Below are 20083 nucleotides of genomic sequence, written 5' to 3'. Positions count from 1 at the left end.
TCATTGCATTATATCTTATATATCTAATTACTCTAAGCAAAGAAATATCGCATCTTACGAACACACATGTATAATCATTATCGTCATCGTCGTCGTCGACATCATAATTTAACGAGTGTTGGACGGTTCGACAGCAGTTGGCAAGCCGGAGAGCTGCACTGACTCCAGTGTCTCTTTTGGCATGGTTTCTACTTCTGGATGCCCTTCCTAACACCAACAATTGAACAGAGTGAACTAGGGGCTTTTTATACGGATCCACCACTGCTGTTTGATATGTGACACCAACACCAACAGGGTCACCATATAACTTGCAAGACGTAAACCTGGCAGCTGCGAGAGAGAGAGAGGGGGAAGAGAGAGGAAGACAGCGAGAAGGAAAGAGAGAGAGAGAGAGAGGTGTGTGCGTGTGTGTGTGATAAACTATGCCTTTTTACAACGATTTTAACCATTATATGTTACTGAATTTATTCTGTAAAATTTTGAGCTGAAATTTGTTTTGTTTTTTTTTTAGCTTAAATTTGCTTATTTTTCTTTAAAGCATGACATTTACAATTTCGATGTCTTTTGTAAGTTATATCATATTAAATAACCGAGTGACATACTGAATGCTATGCGCAATAAATTTGTAATTTATTGCAATTTCCGTCTCAGTTGGAGACAAACGTTTAGCAACAAAAAAACAGAAAATTTCGTGAAATTTAGAAAAAATTTCTCGTGTTATTTTTCGAATTTGGGAAGGGTTAGTCTGAAACTTTATACACACACAGTCACACACACACACACACACACACACACACACACCACACACCCACCACCACCACCACCACCATATATATGCGTAAATATACATATATATACATATGCACATGTGTATCATATATGTGTATTTTTCTATATGTGCATATATATAAATGTATATGGATATATAGCCGTAGGAGTGGCTGTGTGGTAAGTAGCTTGCTTACGAACCACATGGTTCCGGGTTCAGTCCCACTGCGTGGTACCTTGGGCAAGTGTCTTCTACTATAGCCTCGGGCCGAATAAAGCCTTGTGAGTGGATATGGTAGATGGAAACTGAAAGAAGCCCGTCGTATATATATATATATATATATATATATATATATATATATATATGTATGGTATATGTGTTATATATATATATATATATATATAATGTGGGGTTGTGTTGACTGCACGTTAAGAAATGATAGGCTTGCGACGAAACCGGTTAGAGTTAATATTCAAAAATAATTTTTTGTTGAATTTTCCATACACCCATTTTCATTAAAATTTACCTCAATTTAGCATTCTGATTTTTATAATTTTCTTTGCCTTTATATATATATATCTATAGATATATATATATATATATCTATATATATATATATATATATATATATATATATGTATATATGTTTGTATGTATGTATGTCTGTATGTGTGTGTATATGTTTGTGTATCTGTGTTTGTCTCCCCAACATCGCTTGACAACCGATGCTGTGTGTTTACGTCCCCGTAACTTAGCGGCGCGGCAAAAGAGACCCATAGAATAAGTACTAGGCTTACAAAGAATATGTCCTGGAGTCGATTTGGTCGACTAAAGGCTGTGCTCCAGCATGACCACAGTCAAATGACTGAAACAAGTAAAAGAAAGAGTAAATAGATATATATATATATATCTATATATATATATATATATATATATATATATATATATAGAGAGAGAGAGAGAGAGAGGAGAGAGAGAGAGAGAGAGAGAGGAGAGATGGTTACACATATTATCGCTCTGATATAAGTATTGAGCACTCTAGCTCTGTCTATGCAAATACAATAGCTGTGTGCATGTGTGTATGCGAGAGAAAGAATGTATCTATTTGTGTATGCATGTGTATCTGTTCGCCCGTGTATCGGTATTTGAGCACACGCCGAATATTTCAGTACTAACATCGGTCTTCCTTTTTAAACTTTTCTTCTCAGTACTTATCAACAATACATACTGAAATGCTTCGTAATTGCCAATACAGATTCTATTTTTGCGAATAAGGGAGTCGTTTTACTTAAATATGTTGTCGCATTATCAGGGGATATCGAAGAAAGGGCGAGAAAGTAATTAACTGGCATTTTATACACACTGCTGCAAGTCGACTGGTCACACAGTGCTGGCAGCGGACACATTGTTTCCTAATATTCTACACTTAAATCAATTTCAAAAGAAACCAAATGTCTTGCCACCGAAACTTACGAAAGACAAGTTCTTAGTAACCTTTGCGGCTATTAAACAATACCAGCCGATCTTGGAATTTCAATATTCGCCATTTACGTTTTCTGGAAACATCACTTTATACCACAGCGATGTTTAAGCCAGTTACTAGTGCTTCCAACACTATTGTAAATTTTTATACATAAATACTTACACACACACACACTCACACACAACACACACCACACACATATATATATATATATACATATATATAGGTGCAGGAGTGGCTTTGTGATAAGAAGCTTGCTTACCAACCACATGGTCCCGTGGAATCTTGGCATGTGCATTCTATTATAGCCTCGGGCTGACCAAAGCCTTGTGAGTAGATTTGGTAGGCGGAAACTGGAATAAGCCCGTCGTATATGTGTATATATATATATATGCATGAGTATATGTTTGGGTGTCTGTGTTTGAACCCAACGTCGCTTGACAACCGATGTTGGTGTGTTTACGACATGACGAATATTAGGAACAATAGGGGCAAAAGAGAGAGGCGAGGAAGAAGAAAAGGGAAGAAGAAAAAGAATGGTGGGGGAGGGAGTTGATGACGACTACGAAGGAAAGGCGGAATATATATGCGTGTATATGTAGAGAGAGCGCGTGCGCATGCGTGATCGTACGTGTTAGTATGTACCTCGCAACTTCCGGTTCATGGAACTTTCGGTTTCTCATTCTAGAAATCTTATTCCGTATCACTTCCTAAACACCAGGAATAAACCACTTGCTGCTGGAGAAACATCAGGTGTCTACACATACATACATACATACATACATACATACATACATACATACATACATACATACATACATACATACATACATACATACATACACACACGCATACATACATACACACATACATACATGCACACATACATACATGCAGACATGCATACATACACATACATACATACATACATACATACACACATACACACATGCATACATACATACATACAATAAATACATATAATGCATGCATACATATAATACATACAGCATACATACATACACACATGCATACATACATCACATATATATATATGATATATATATATATATATATATATATATATATAATATATACAAATATCCATACATATATATGCATATAAGTCAGTAGAGAACCTTTACGCATGTATGTATATCAATACGGGTATGCGATTTTATAGTATTATGTATACGCTCTATATATATTGCTTTGTGGTGTATATAATGCTTTATAAATATATGTATATATACATACATACATATATATATATATATATATATATATATATAACGGGAAGCTTTATGAAAATAAACAAAAGACGAAGGCAGGTGGAAGACAAACGAACAATTGTATTAGTATGGCGCTCAGGAAATATAAATAAAACAAGTCTTTAACGTTTCGAGCCTACGCTCTTCAACAGAAAGATACACAGAGAGAGAAAAACACAGAAAGAAGGAGAGAAAAAAAATGCGTATATATATAGACACGCGCACACACATGCATGTATATCTATAAGCGTGTGTGTGTATCTATATATGTATGTATTTATATGTACGCGTGTGTGCGTAAGTTGTATGTATGCGCATATCATATAATCTCATAAAAGATAAATTCAAAACGGTGTCAATAAATACGAGTCGATTGCTGTTTGCAAGCCTGCTCAATCTCATATTTGGTTTCGATATTTATTTGTTTGTTCTACGCTTTACGCGAGGTTTTTTTTTCTTCTTCTTCTTCTTGTTATCTCCCTTGAAACTCTTTTATTATTTCGCTTGAATTTTACCACGGAGCAATAACACAAACAACCAGTAATAAATAGCAGCAATTCACACACACACACACACACATATACACATATTTTTTTTACATATTATATATATATCTATATATACTTGTATATAGAGTTATGTGTATATGTGTGTATATATGTGTGTGTACACGTGCGTGAATGCCGTTATGCTTGTACATCGGTGTGTGTGTGTGTGTGTGTGTGTGCATGGATGAATGGAAGAATCGATGGATGGCTGTGTGAAAACACGGCAGACAAATATTTGTATGATTGGTGAAAGTTGAATAATCTCTAGTTATGAATACACTTGTGGTGTGTGTGTGTGTGTGTGTGTGTGTGTGTGTATGTGTGTGTGTGTGTCCGTGTGTGTGTGTGAGTGTGTGTGTGTGCGAATGCATTTTTTTCTGTGTCTCTGTGTATATACATGTGCGTGTACGTGAATACGCGTAAATATATATATATTATATCTGTATATATACATATATATATATACAAATATATATATATATATATCTTTACATACATATATTCATATACATATGATTACATACTTGTCTGTTTGCGCATGTGTGTGTATGTGGTGTGTGTGACTGTGATACGTATGTATGTTTGTGCCTGTGAAGATATATACTAAACAACAACAAAAAAACGAGAAATGGAAAGGGAGAAAGAAGTGAAGATTAACCCAGTAAGCAGCCGCCATATATAGACAAATATATATATAATCACAGAAAATTAAATTAATTACACAATTAAGTAATTAATTTAAACATGAATTAATTAAATAGTTAAAACAATGAAGACAGTAATCTTTTTTTTTTTGTAATTGTTTTTGCTGGTGAAGCGGTATTTAACTGTTGTTGTTGCTGTTGTTTTTATGAACTTTTGTCCTTGATTGGTCCTCCCCCTCTTTGTTTTTCACTTATCTTTTTAATTTATCGTATTTAATTAGATTTTATTTATGTCAGAATTTGAACCCGTATCGAAAGATTGACGCAAGGCGGTAAACATCACCGGGACACGTTATATTTCATTGCAGGCGATTTTTTAAAATATTTATCATATAAAATTGGTCTAACACAGGTTTTAAATATAAAACTGACGGCAAAATTTATAGCTGTCGACCGAGGAAGAAATGTAGAGGAAGCAGAGTTGAAAATAATATAGGTAAAATGATAATTCCTCCGAGGAGGACGGCGAACATTTCGCTGGAATTCTTGAAGAAACGTAGACGAGGTGTATAGTGTTGCAGAAACATTGATAGGAATAATGCACCTGTCTACTCAGCTGGCAAAGATGAGTGTTCTTGCGACAGACCGAGATAATACTTGCGCTGCGGAAACCAGGAAACCGACCCTATGAGTGAAGGATCTATTATGCGGTGAGTCACGTCAAATGAACAAGGAGATTGTTATAATTACAGCTGAAGAACATTTCTTCCAAATTTTGGCACAATGTTAACAATTTTGAGGGGAAGAGGAAATCGATCAAATCGATGCCAGAGCTCAAATTATTTTATTGACCCAGAAGGGACGAAAGGTAAAGTCGACCTCGACGACATTTACTTAGATATGTTTCAGTCAAAGATTTTCCCATGTAATGTCAAACTTATAAGCACGACCTGATAGGATCAGCCATTTTAAAGTCTAGTTTAGTGGTATCGTGGCCCATTCAAGTAGGGAGTTGTTGTTGACTGAGTTGTTGTTCCGTGAAGAAATTTTCCTGATTTCGTTTAAAGGTGATGCTGTCTTTTTCTTCGTTGATTTGTTTTGGGATAATGTTAAATGGAGCAGGATCTGTTGAGGGAAAGAAATTGTGTTGCCGTGAATTTATGTCTGGTGAACATGAATTGTGTAGGGGGTGTATGGCACGTGGCCCCGATCTTGGATGTATTCTGAATCCAACATTAAGGTCGTTTGGGCAAAGATGGTGGTATATCCTACTACATTGTACAATTTTTGTAGTGATCACCGCGGCGCTGGAAAGAATGAAGTTACAATGTTTTAAAGTGGTCCCAATAATTAAGATTAGTCATGCCTTGATCTCAGAACGTAAAGGGCCAGAAGCAATGCGGTTAAGCATTTTTTTGTTCCGCTGCCACACATCTGAAAAATATTAAAACAGAAAGACAACACGGGATATAGAGATGATCCGATCCTGCACCTACCCTTCCCTTCACCACCAATTTGTTGTAGGATTGTCGCTGCCAAATGTTTGACCTTTTTGCAGAGGAGATGAAAATGGTAATACCAAGTGAATCGCTTCAGGTGATGAAAGGATTACTGGAACAGGGAATGTCCCATATTTTAAAGAACATTGGGGTGTAGATAGAAAGTAATGATCAGGTGTTTGAAGAGGTTTAGAGAGACAGGTGGGAAGTGTAAATAGCTCGATGATGAAGGGATCCGAACGGCCCCCACCTCTACGGGGTGAGGAGGGGGGCAACAGAGGAGATTAATTGGGGTGGATTGTTCGGAAATGTCTTGGATCATTTGGTTGCATGGTAAGGAGTGAGTTTCTAGGGCAATTTGTCTTTGACAACTTACAACAGCATCTTACAATATTCACAGAGAGTAGTGATGATGAAGATGATAATGATGATGATTATAATGATGATGAGGATGATGAGCATGATGATGATCATGATGGTCATGATCATGATGACGACGAAGACGAGGACGAGGAGGACGAGGGGGAGGAGGATAACGATGATGACGTTGATCATCATGATCATGAAGATCATGATGATGACGACGATGACGACAATGACGATGGCGATTAGTATTGTGGTTCTGATGAGGAGGATATTGGAGATGATGATGAGGACGGAGATGATGTTGAAGAGGTGGTGGAAGAGGAGACGTGAAGGGAAAGGAAAGTCATAAGGACGTGACAATGATGAAGACAATAGAAGACGATGATAATATATTGGGAGTGAAGAAAAAAACGGGAGCCAAGGAGAGAAAGGAGAGACAGAGAGACTGACACAGAGAAAGAGCGAGAAAGGAAAAGAGAGGCAGAAAGGTGGGTGATAAAGGGAATTTGGTATAAAATATTTGGTATAAAATATTTGGTATAAAACAGAGCCTGTTCATGTGTTGAACTGACTTCGATCAGGTATAATTAGATCCCTTGGTTACAATCTTCTTACTTTAACAAATACAGAAATAAGCAAATAAATTAATAAATACATAAACCAAAAGAAAATTAATTTTTTTTTTTAAATGTTAGAAATAGACTCTGCACATTTTGGCGTGCATCGTAACACGATCGAGGGGGAAAGCGTGAGTAAAACCAGTGAAAGAGGGGACAAAGTATGTCGTGAATTGAGTTGTTTTGGATCGCCTTCAATTATTGGGTTGTAATAACGCTACTCGCTTTAACAGCTTTGTTTTACGTGCGCCATTTTCTCTGACGTCAGTGCTGACGTCATGAGCACCGAATGAACGACAGCCATTGAAGAAAGCAGTTTAGCGAACAGCGTTTGAAGTAAAAGCATTCACAAGATACTTGTTACCGATCCAAGGTTGAAGGAATTTTTGCTAATTAACTATTTAAAGTAATAAAATTAATAAGGTTTTTAACACCGAGCTTGCTTTAATGTGCGACAGCAAAAGAAGATAAAACACAATAAAAAGTGTGGAGGGGGGGAATAAATGTCGATATAGTGAGATATCGTATGTCTACACGCATGTGTGTGTTGAGAAACAGAGAGATGAGCACACACACACAAGCGCGCGTGCGTGATAACGATACATGCGTATTTTAAATAGACATATAGAAAGATAGATAGATAGATAGATAGATAGATAGATAGATAGATAGATAGATAGATAGATAGATAGATAGATAGATAGATACGGGCAAGTTGTACATATATATTATAGACTGCGTGCTTATCAGTAAGTACATAATGCATTGTATTTCAAATTATCCACATATATAGACATTCCGCTTTTCATATGCAAATACGCACATACGCGTAAGGACGTACACACACACACACACACTCATGCATTGAAACACGTGTATGTCTGGATGTATTTAGTATAAGCTGCGCGTGGAATAAAGCGTGTGTGCATTTGCACGGGCATGTGGTGTGTAAGTAGGTGTGCAGTAGAAACAGGTCTGCGTGTTAGTGTGTGTGTGTGTGTGTGTGTGTGTGTGTGTGTGTGTGTGTGTTTTATGTGTGTATTGGCAAAAAGAGAAATTCTTATTTTTCAAGCTTTACACTTTACAACAATATTTGAAGTCAGTTTTTGAGTATGGAGTGGAATTTGAATGGATTACTTCCCCTGTTGTAATCCTACTTCGCTGTCTCCCCCTTCCCGGGGAAAATATATGAATTCCTTCCTTCCTGTTCCTTTGTCATAAGAAATTTATTTGTTGCTTTTAATCTGCTTTTTATCAATTCCCATTATTTGTTGCAAAGGAGAGTAAATCGCCGTAGTTTAAGGGTTAGTGTACGACCAACGAATATTGGGGGAGGGGGAGGTATTTAATCCGTAATCGAGACACATTTCTATTCAAATGACTCACAATAGATACCAGATGATACGAACAAATCAGAACTGGTTCTGTGGATGTTGCTGTTGCTGCTGCTACTGTTGCTCCTGCTGCTGCTGTTGCTGCTGCTGCTGCTGCTGCTGATGATGATGATGGTGGTGGTGGTGGTGTGGTGGTGGTGGTGGTGGTGGTGGTGATGATGGTGATGGTGATGATGATGATGATGATGATGATGATGATGATGACGACGATGATGATGATGTTTAGTCAATCTTAACTGATTAAAAAAAAGCATTCCCGTTATGGCTCTGCCCGACGACACATCGAGCATTGTGTACCTCGGAGTACATTATACAGTGTATCTATTTGTGTTTAAGCTCGAAGGACACGAGTTGAGGTGATGCTTTGGCTGCTAATTTTAGCATGTTGAACAACTATGTAAATACTATCTCATTGCTTCACACGTGTGTCGGTAGGTGGCGAGCAGCGAATTCGATTTTTCCTGTGGGTCTACTTGGAATTACCAGAGAATTTGCAGCCAGAGATGATGAGACCAGTTGTAGAGTTTTTACTTGGTTCTAACAACTTTATATATATTAATTTCAAATTTTAGCACAAGGCCAGCAATTTAAGTGGAGGAGATAAGTCGTTTACATCGACCTCAATATTTAACTGGTACTTAATTTATCGACCCCGAAAGGATGAAGGCAAAGTCGACCTTGGAGGAATTTGAACTCATAAAGATAGATAGATAGATATATAGATAGATAGATAGATAGATAGATAGATAGAGATAGATAGATAGATAGATAGATAGATAGATAGATAGATAGATACGGGCAAGTTGTACATATATATTATAGACTGCGTGCTTATCAGTAAGTACATAATGCATTGTATTTCAAATTATCCACATATATAGACATTCCGCTTTTCATATGCAAATACGCACATACGCGTAAGGACGTACACACACACACACACACTCATGCATTGAAACACGTGTATGTCTGGATGTATTTAGTATAAGCTGCGCGTGGAATAAAGCGTGTGTGCATTTGCACGGGCATGTGGTGTGTAAGTAGGTGTGCAGTAGAAACAGGTCTGCGTGTTAGTGTGTGTGTGTGTGTGTGTGTGTGTGTGTGTGTTTTATGTGTGTATTGGCAAAAAGAGAAATTCTTATTTTTCAAGCTTTACACTTTACAACAATATTTGAAGTCAGTTTTTGAGTATGGAGTGGAATTTGAATGGATTACTTCCCCTGTTGTAATCCTACTTCGCTGTCTCCCCCTTCCCGGGGAAAATATATGAATTCCTTCCTTCCTGTTCCTTTGTCATAAGAAATTTATTTGTTGCTTTTAATCTGCTTTTTATCAATTCCCATTATTTGTTGCAAAGGAGAGTAAATCGCCGTAGTTTAAGGGTTAGTGTACGACCAACGAATATTGGGGGAGGGGGAGGTATTTAATCCGTAATCGAGACACATTTCTATTCAAATGACTCACAATAGATACCAGATGATACGAACAAATCAGAACTGGTTCTGTGGATGTTGCTGTTGCTGCTGCTACTGTTGCTCCTGCTGCTGCTGTTGCTGCTGCTGCTGCTGCTGCTGCTGATGATGATGATGGTGGTGGTGGTGGTGGTGGTGGTGGTGGTGGTGGTGGTGATGATGATGATGGTGATGATGATGATGATGATGATGATGATGATGATGATGACGACGATGATGATGATGTTTAGTCAATCTTAACTGATTAAAAAAAAGCATTCCCGTTATGGCTCTGCCCGACGACACATCGAGCATTGTGTACCTCGGAGTACATTATACAGTGTATCTATTTGTGTTTAAGCTCGAAGGACACGAGTTGAGGTGATGCTTTGGCTGCTAATTTTAGCATGTTGAACAACTATGTAAATACTATCTCATTGCTTCACACGTGTGTCGGTAGGTGGCGAGCAGCGAATTCGATTTTTCCTGTGGGTCTACTTGGAATTACCAGAGAATTTGCAGCCAGAGATGATGAGACCAGTTGTAGAGTTTTTACTTGGTTCTAACAACTTTATATATATTAATTTCAAATTTTAGCACAAGGCCAGCAATTTAAGTGGAGGAGATAAGTCGTTTACATCGACCTCAATATTTAACTGGTACTTAATTTATCGACCCCGAAAGGATGAAAGGCAAAGTCGACCTTGGAGGAATTTGAACTCATAAAGATAGATAGATAGATAGATAGATAGATAGATAGATAGATAGATAGATAGATAGATAGATAGATAGATAGATAGATAGATATCGATATATCTGTTATCTTTTGTTTCTGACATTAAACTGCGGCCATGCTGGGACACCGTCTTGACGTGTTTAGTCGAACTAATCGAACCAAGAACTTATTCTTTGTAAGCCTAGTACTTATTCTGTCGTTCGTTTTTGCCGAACCGCTAAGTTACGAGGTACATACATACTCTCCAAAACCTATAATTACTTTATCGACATCGTAAGAAGGAAAGACAAAATCGACCTCGATGGAATTTGAACTTCGTGAAGACGATTCTCTTCTTCTCTGGTCACAAGAGCCGAAATTTTGGGGGTGAGGGCCAGTCGATTATATCAACTCCAGTACGCAACTGGTACTTAATTTACCGACCCCAAAAGGATGAAAGGCGAAGTTGATCTCGGCGCAATTTGAAATCAGAACGTAAAAAACAGACGTAATATCGCTAAGAATTTCGCCCGGCGTGCTAAGCTTTCTGCCCGCTCGCTGCCTTAAAAAATCTTTTCTACTTTAGGCACAAGGCCTGAAATTTGAGGGGAGGGGAATAGATTAGATCGAACCGGTACACAACTGGTACTTAATTTATTGACACCGAAAGGATGAAAGGCAAAGTCGACCTCAACGGAATTTAAAACCAGAATGTAAAAGCCGACGAAATACCTATTTCTTTACTACCCACAAGGGGCTAAACACAGAGAGGACAAACAAGGGCAGGCAAACGGATTAAGTCGATTATATCGACCCTAGTGCGTAAATGGTACTTAATTTATCGACCCCGAAAGATGAAAGGCAAAGTCGACCTCGGCTGAATTTGAACTCAGAACGTAACGGCAGACGAAATACTGCTAAGCATTTCGCCCGGATTGCTAGCGTTTCTACCAGCTTGACGCCTTTATGTCGACTAATAAAAAATAAAAACTATTTTATTGTTTTTACATTAAACTGTAGACAGATTCAGCACTTTTGTATAGTGTACATATTTCTATTCCATTTTTACCAGAAGACGGTGTCAGTGACTTTGAAGTATGCTCAGTTTGCCTGTTCCATATGTATATATATATATACTAGCAGAGATATCCGGCGTTGTCCGGTTACATTCAATTGAAGAATTAGACTTTTCTGTTATATTTTCTGAATGAACTGGAATATCTATGTTTCGAATTTCATCAAAATTGCAAATAAGGGTTATTTCCCTCTTTACACACCCTAAAAAAATTGTAATCGTGCCACATGGAAACCAAAAGATGAATGATCACAATAAGCAGTCAGTTACCCTACCCTAGCCGTTACCACTCCCAATGTAGGATTCCTCATCATCCAGGTGACAGGCACAGTCGTAAGATGCATTACGAATCTATAGCAATTGGAAGGGCGTGACCCAACTGAAATCAACATTAACAACTGTGTGACGTGAGGGCTTAGGAGAAATTAAAGTGTCACATCTGGAGTTTGCAAATGACCACTATACTGATACGTAACTGGACAGAATGAATTTAGAATCTATAAATGTCTTTGAATAACCAGTCACTCATCTGGGAAGGCCTTGTAATCAATGTTACTATCTGGGGACTATGTGTGACCGAGTGATAATAAAAAGACTGAAAGGAGGTCTGCAATCAAATAACTTTACTCAACACTTTGCAATTGAATCAGTAGAGACAAAGATGCCTCTCATTTACTTAATTTATGCACCACATGCAGAAATCACAATGTAAGTGTATGTCAAAGCAAACTGTTACACTGTTGTACCATTAAATTAGAAATAATGCCCAACTTTTATGCTCGGGTAACCCTACAGCTTCCAAGAGCACAACTGTATTCGTTTTTGCTCAGATAAAATGACAAAATTGTGGGTGTTAAGTCCCCATGGAGGGGTCTTTCTAACTTTGTAAGAAGATGAAATTTTATAAATATTACTTCATTTGTGTCTAATATCTATAGTTAAAATTTCATCACCAGCAAAAATATATGAATTGTCATGGGGGTAATGGCCCTTATGCTTAGAATATAATTTCAAAATTTCATAAAGATACATTCAGTACTTTTGACCTAGTTTTGGATAAAAAAAGAAATGACTAAAATTTGGGAGTTAAGGCTCCCATTAGGGTGTTATATATAAAATGTGACCTCGTGTGTACCGTTGGCGATTTTTTTCCTCTGTCTTCCCTTCTCTGGATCTTTCCTTCTCCTATGTTTCCGACGAAGAGCTCCGCTCGAAACGTTATACCCTCCTCCTTTCCTTCTTTCCTGAGCGTCCAATAATACTATATTTGTTCCACGTCCTCGCGTTGTTGTGTTTTTTTTTGTGCTTTCTTGTTTGGATTAACTATATATATATATATATATATATATATATATATATATTATATATATATATATATATATATATATATATATAGATAGATAGATATAGATAGATAGATAGATAGATAGATAGATAGATAGATAATAGATAGATAGATAGATAGATAGATAGATAGATAGATAGATAGATAGATAGATAGATAGATAGATAGATAGATAGATAGATAGATAGATTGATAGATAGATAGATATAGATATATACACACACATACACACAAAGGTAAATTGATAGATACAACTGAGTGGGCAAACAAAAATATGAGACACAGCCTAGTGCTTTTTTATGTTGATAAGCCTACTACTTATTCTATTAGTTTGTTCTTGTGAAACCAGTAAGTTTTGTGGATGTAAATAAATGAACAGCATTTGTGAAGCAGTGATGAGGGCGAAAGACAGACACAAAGACACGCACATACACTTACATATATACATATATATACGATTGATTTGCTTCAGTTCCTGTCTACGAAATCCATATATATTGTTGTTGGCATCCTTTTTGTCTCGGGAGACAATGGAGTTGCGCATAAAATAATCTAGTCCTACTTTTACATTTCATGTCCTAATACATCTCCTGCTGTGGCTGTGTAGTCCTATCCTGGACAAACACTCCCTCTGGCAGGTCCGCAAATGTAGCGAAGACTTTGCCTGGCTGGTTGTAAAGTCATACTTTCTTGTTGACGTCTTTTCTTGTCTTTCCATTTCTCCTCTCTCTCAATGTCACTCCTTTGTGTTCCCTCTTTAACGGTACGTCGCCAATCTCCACGGTTGCTGGCAACTGCTTCCCAGTTGGTAATATTGATGTTGCAGGCATTCATGTCCCTTTGCAAACATCCTTGTATCGTAAGAACGGTCTTCCCACAGACCTAGCAAGCTCTCCGTTGAGTATGTCCTTGGGGATTCTGCCATCTTCCATATGGCTAACATGTCGAAGCCATCTCATACGTCTTTGTGTGAGGAGTGTAAACATGCTTGGTATTTCTGCTTGCTTGAGTACATCTTTGTTGGGGACATGATTCTGCCATTTGATGAGAAGGATTTTCCGGAGGCAGCGCAGGTGAAAGATATTTAGGCGACGTATGGAATCGTATGGCGTGTGTATGGCGTCCAAGTCTCACTTCCATACAGTAGAGTGCTAAGTACACATGCCTGATAAATCTTCATTTTTGTGGTCTTGGTCGGCTTATTGTTGTCCCATGCCCATTTGGAGAGTTGGGCCATCACAGCAGCTGCCTTGCCAATGCGTATATTGAGCTCAGTATCAAGGGATAGGTTGTAGGTGACGGTAGAGCCAAGATAGGTAAACTTCTCCACCTCCTGTGGTCTGTGGTCTCCTATATGTATGCTTGGGATGGTCGATGTAGCCTGACCCATGATGTTGGTCTTCTTGAGGCTGATAAATAAACCAAAGTTGCCACATGTTTGATCAAATCAGTTGATGAGCCTTTGTAGGGCTTCTTCTGTGTGTGATACCAGAGCGGCATCATCAGCAAATACCATCTCCTTGATCAGGACGCTTCTGATTTTGGTATTGCTACGCAGACGCGAGAGATTGAACAGTTTCCCATCACTTCTACTGTGCAGAAACACTCCATCATCTGATGTCACAAAGGCATGTGACAGCAGCAGCGAGAGGAAGATGCCAAATAATATAAGAGCAAGGACACAACCTTGCCATACCCTATTTTTGTATTTGGAAGGCGGCTGATGTTGAACCATTGTGCTGTATGGTGCCTTGCATATCATTATGGAAAGATGTGATGATCCTCAGCAGCTTTGGTGGACACCCGAGTTTTTGGAGAAGGATGAAGAAGCCTTTTCTACTTCCCAAGTCAAAGGCCTTTGTCAGATCAATGAAGGCCATATATAATGGCATTTTCTGCTCTCTGGACTTCTCCTGAAGTTGGCGTATGGAGAATATCATGTCAATAGTTGATCTGCTTCTTCTAAAGCCACACTGCGATTCTGAATAAATTCGAGAAGCAAGCAGTCGCAGCCTGGACAGGATAATGCGAGGCGAAGCCTTTCCAACAGTGCTTAGAAGAGATATTCCACGGTAATTGTTACAATCACCACGGTCACCTTTGTTTTTGTAAAGCCTAATGATGTTAGCATCCCGCATATCCTGAGGGACTGTACCCTCTTCCCAGCACTGACTCAGAAGCTCATGAATGTGCCGAAGCAGGATGGTGTTTTTGCCGGTTTTGTTTATCTCTAAGGGGATGCCGTCTTTTCCCGGAGCCTTGTTACTTGCTAGGGAGTCAATAGCTTTGGTGAGCTCTGCTATAGACGGCAGACTGTCAAGTTCCCACATGACTGGCAAGATCTGGACACCCTCGATTGCAGCCTCAGCTACCGTGGTCTCTCGTGAGTAGAGATCCTGGTAGTACTCCACCCATCTATCCATTTGCTTGCTTTAGTCCTTGATGAGATCCCCAGTAGTTGATTTCAGAGGGGCTGACTTGGTTGCGGATGGACCGAGGGCCTTCTTCAAACCGGCATACATCCCACGGGTGTCGCCACTGTCAGCAGCTGACTGGATACTCAGACAGATTTCCTGCTAATAACTATTTGCACAGCGTCTGGCAGTCAGTTGGGTTTTATTTCTTGCCTTTCTGAGTTCTTCGAGTGACTTTATAGAAGAATCACTCTTGTATTACACCAGAGCTGCACGCTTTGCTTCGATAACTGTTTCCAGCTCTGAGAGCCCAACACTGAACAAAATCTGGGTTTTGCCTTTCTCTCATGCCGAAAGTATCTATTGATGTGGTATACAAAGCTTCCCTGATATAATTCCACCTACTTTCAGCAGAGGAGGTTGGGCAGCTACTGAGGGCAACCTTGATAGAAACAGCAGTGTAGGGTCCGAGGTTCTGGCAGTGTTAATGTGTATTTGACCCATTTTCTTGGAGTGATGGACATTTTAGGCAGAATCCTCACTCTGCTTCTTATTAGTGAATGATCTGTGTCACAATCCGCGCTGTGGTAACTACGAGTCAGTTGAACAGAATTAAAAAAGGGTCTTCGTGTAATGATGAGATCCAGCTGATGCCAGTGGTGAGATCTTGGATGTCTCCAAGATGCCTTGTGAGATGTCTTGTTGGCAAAGAATGTGTTAGTGATGCACAGGTTATGGTATGTGCAAAATTCAAGAAGTCTCTGCCCATTGTCATTCATGTTGCCAATACCAAAACACATACACTTACATATATACATACATATATATACGATTGATTTGTTTAAGTTCCTGTCTACGAAATCCATATATATATATATATATATATACTAGCATTAAAGACCCGTCGTTGCCGAGTCATAGTGCTAGTGCACGTATATATGTGTATATATATGTGTACATATTACATGTACATCTATATATATACATCTACACATAAAATGCAAAATACAAAGTTATATCTTGATATCACTAGTGATAACAATACTCAAAATATATAACAGACTGGAATTGTTAGCTATTCTTTTTTCTCTACATTGTATACTTTATAGACAATAGTCTTTTCTTTAATTTAATTTTTTATTATCCATCTGGACTATTCCATTTCTGCACGCTAATTATATCTTTAATTTATTCCCATTCATGTGAAATCACTTATTCAAGTTCAAATCATTGATGCAATTTCATACCAATTGCTATTTTTACTTTTGTATGTTACGATTATATTATACTTTAGTTTGATTTTAATTATTACTTACTACATATAATTCAATTGTTATTATTATTTTTATTGTTAAAGTGAAAGAATCTGACATAAAATAGAGAAATATTTTTGTTTCACTTTTAACACGTAATACTGAAATGGTGGAGAAGATATGATATTGCTATGGGCTCGCTCTAGACAAGAAGTTGAACTTTTTTTGCCCATGAAACTACATGGACCCAAAGTAAGGCATGTGTAAAATTTGAATGAAATTGGTTGTGTAGTTCTCAAGTTTTAGAGAATCGTAGTGGAGAAGATATGATATTGCTGTGGGCTCGCCCTAGGCAAAAAGTTAATTTTTTTTTGACGATGACACTCCCCGGACCCTAAATAAGGCATGTGTAAAATTTAAATGAAATTGGTTGTGTAGTTCTCAAGTTTTAGGAAAGCACACAGACAGACAGACAGACAGACACACACACACACACACACACACACACACACATTCTCAGTTTTATATATATAAAGATATATATACATATATGCATACACACACATATACATATATATTTGGAACTTACAAAAGAAACGAACAAAAGACGAAGACGGGTGTGTAAACAGCAAACAGGTTTGTTAGTTTAACGCTCCGGACTTAGGAAAATTTATATAGGAAGTACTACTAATTTTAAAATTAGGAACATAAACCTTTTTCCACGAAAAGATAGCTTAAACTGTGCTCTAAATGGAAGTGTAGTCAAATCCTATTTTATGGACCCAAACATGTTCTAAAATAAGTCGAAATATAAGTTGCTATAAATCGGCACGAACTTTCCGGACAACCCAATATTTCTATATTTTTATCATGAAACTCTTAACATAAATATGTGTATATTCGTACGGAATAATACCTCATGTACTACATCTGAATTTTCTTGTCTGAATGTTTTAAGACAAATATCCGAAATTTTTATCGTATACCACATTTTATTAATACTTAGCTCATATACGGAGACCAAAATGTTGTACTATATACTGCAGGCTATCTCCATTAAAATTCTCGTATTATATACATTATATATATATAATATACACACTGGCGAAAATAAATTTAAGATCGATGATAAAAGTTCTATTTCTTACAAAATATTCTGCTACTAGTCCTTTGCTGATCTTTATATTGACCAGTATCCGAGTATAACTTCCACGCTTGCACGCAAGCCTGTTAACTGCACTTTAGTTGCTTGCTGATGTTCGAAAAGGAAACTTATTGCTGTAATATACGATTTTTGCTCTCGTGACTGGACTAAGGCTACGTTGTTTTCCCATTATTAATAAATTGTATAATAACATTAACTTATAACTTTATATGGTGCATTTTGGCTCGCTGTGTGACCACCCATTTTGGCCAAAAAAATTGCATACATATTACATGGTCTTAAACTAATTTTGCCGGTAAATTTGAAACGTTTATATTACGTCCTGAGTTCAAATTCCGCCGAGGTCGACTTTGCCTTTCATCCTTTCGGGATCGATAAATTAAGTACCAGTTACGCACTGGAGTCGATGTAATCGACTTAATCTGTTTGTCTGTCCTTGTTTGTCCCCTCTATGTTTAGCCCCTTGTGGGCAGTAAAGAAATATATATTAATTTAGCATTAGAATTCTTCAAGTTGTATAAAAAGTTTTTGCATCATTCGAAAGAGAAATAAATTTTGCATAAGGTGTAAAAGATATAAATAACTTGTATGGTGTTAGTAACAAAATATTTTGTAAGAAATAGAACTTTCATCGTCGGTCTTAAATATATTTTCGCCGGTGTATATATCTCAGGTCATCCCATAAGTTCTGTCCGAATTTTGGATAAAGAATCCAAGTGATCAAATGTTATATTTAATTGAAAGTTAATCATCCCTGATTATCTATGATTTACTTCCATCTATTTACAAGCTTTCTAATCCCATCAATGTAAAACTCTTTTGGTTTCAAAGCGAAGAACTCTGAAATGTCAGGTTCGACCTCCTCCTGGCTTGCGAAAGTTGTGTCCCCCTAATAATTCTGTAAACTATGAAACAAATGGTATCCTGAAGGAGTAAGGTCGGGAGAATAAGTTGGATGAAGAAATTTTTCCAAACTGACCTCTTCGATCTTCTGTGATGTGATCTTTCCAGTGTGGGGTTGCGCATTGTCCTGATGAAACATCACTCGTTTTCGACTCACTAAAGCGGCTCTTTTTTCCTTCAAAGCTTGGTTCAAACGCTATAATTGCTGACAGTAGACTTGAGCATTGATTGTTGCATTAGGTGGTAACAATATAAAGTGAATTACGCCTTTGCAATCGCACCAGATAGAATAGAACCTTTTTCCCATGAAGTTCCCTTCTTGGTTGTGGTTGAACATTTTTCCTTTTACCAAGCCACTGTTTACGACGTTTTACATTTCGATAGAAAATCCATTTTTCGTCACAAGTCTATCGAAAAGGGGTGAAATGAGTTTGGGAAAATAGAGAGAAGGGCAGATGTCAACTCGGGATTTGCGGTTGCTTTCGGACAATACATGAGACACATATTTTCCAAGTTTAGGAATCTTTCCACGTTGTTGAAGATGATGATGAACTGTTGTATGGTTTGAAGTAAGTTTTATTGCCAATTCTTCAACTGATAATGACGGATTTTCTTCGAGTAATGCCTCAAGGAGCTTATCATCAAACTCAACTGGACGTCCTGTTCGATCTTCATCTTCAATTTTGCAAACGATCTCCTGCAAGTTCTTTCATTCAAGCACTTTCCCATAAACTGAGTGTATGTTTCGAGTCACTTCGGCTGCAGAGTTACCTTTATTATACTCATAAGAATTATATGTGCCTTAAATGTTCCTTGGATACTTCCATGTTGAAATGGTTTTAATCAAAGCAATTTTAGGGTGTCCACGAAGTCTGGGTAGATTGAATAAAATCAAAACATAAACAATTATAAGAAATAATAATTTTCCTTTTTTACTTTTGTTTAAATTAAATAAAAAAATACTTTACTTTTTTAAATTTATTTGTTATTTTTTCTACAGATGATAGAATGATGGCTCTGCCTAAAGAAGAAAGAATCCCAGATCGAATGATGGATCTGTCTAAAGAAGAAAGAATCGAGTTAGTATTATTAAGTGGACGAGAGTGATGGTCTTATCGCAAAATTGCGGAAGAATTTAATCTTCGACACCCTTATAGGTAAACTATTTTTT

General features: G+C 37.5%; 1 long non-coding RNA gene across 1 annotated transcript; it reads right to left on the bottom strand.

The window, feature by feature from the left end:
* Positions 1-5785: 5785 nt before the first annotated feature.
* LOC118762925 lies at positions 5786-18861 on the bottom strand. The gene is made up of 3 exons (XR_004998676.1): positions 18849-18861; positions 10089-10093; positions 5786-5879 (listed from the first exon to the last, which is right to left on the bottom strand). It is a non-coding gene; the product is annotated as an uncharacterized LOC118762925 (long non-coding RNA).
* Positions 18862-20083: the final 1222 nt, after the last annotated feature.

This window comes from Octopus sinensis, linkage group LG4 (assembly GCF_006345805.1).
Source record: "Octopus sinensis linkage group LG4, ASM634580v1, whole genome shotgun sequence".
NCBI lineage: Eukaryota > Metazoa > Mollusca > Cephalopoda > Octopoda > Octopodidae > Octopus > Octopus sinensis.
This window is presented reverse-complemented; position numbering and strand designations above follow the sequence as displayed.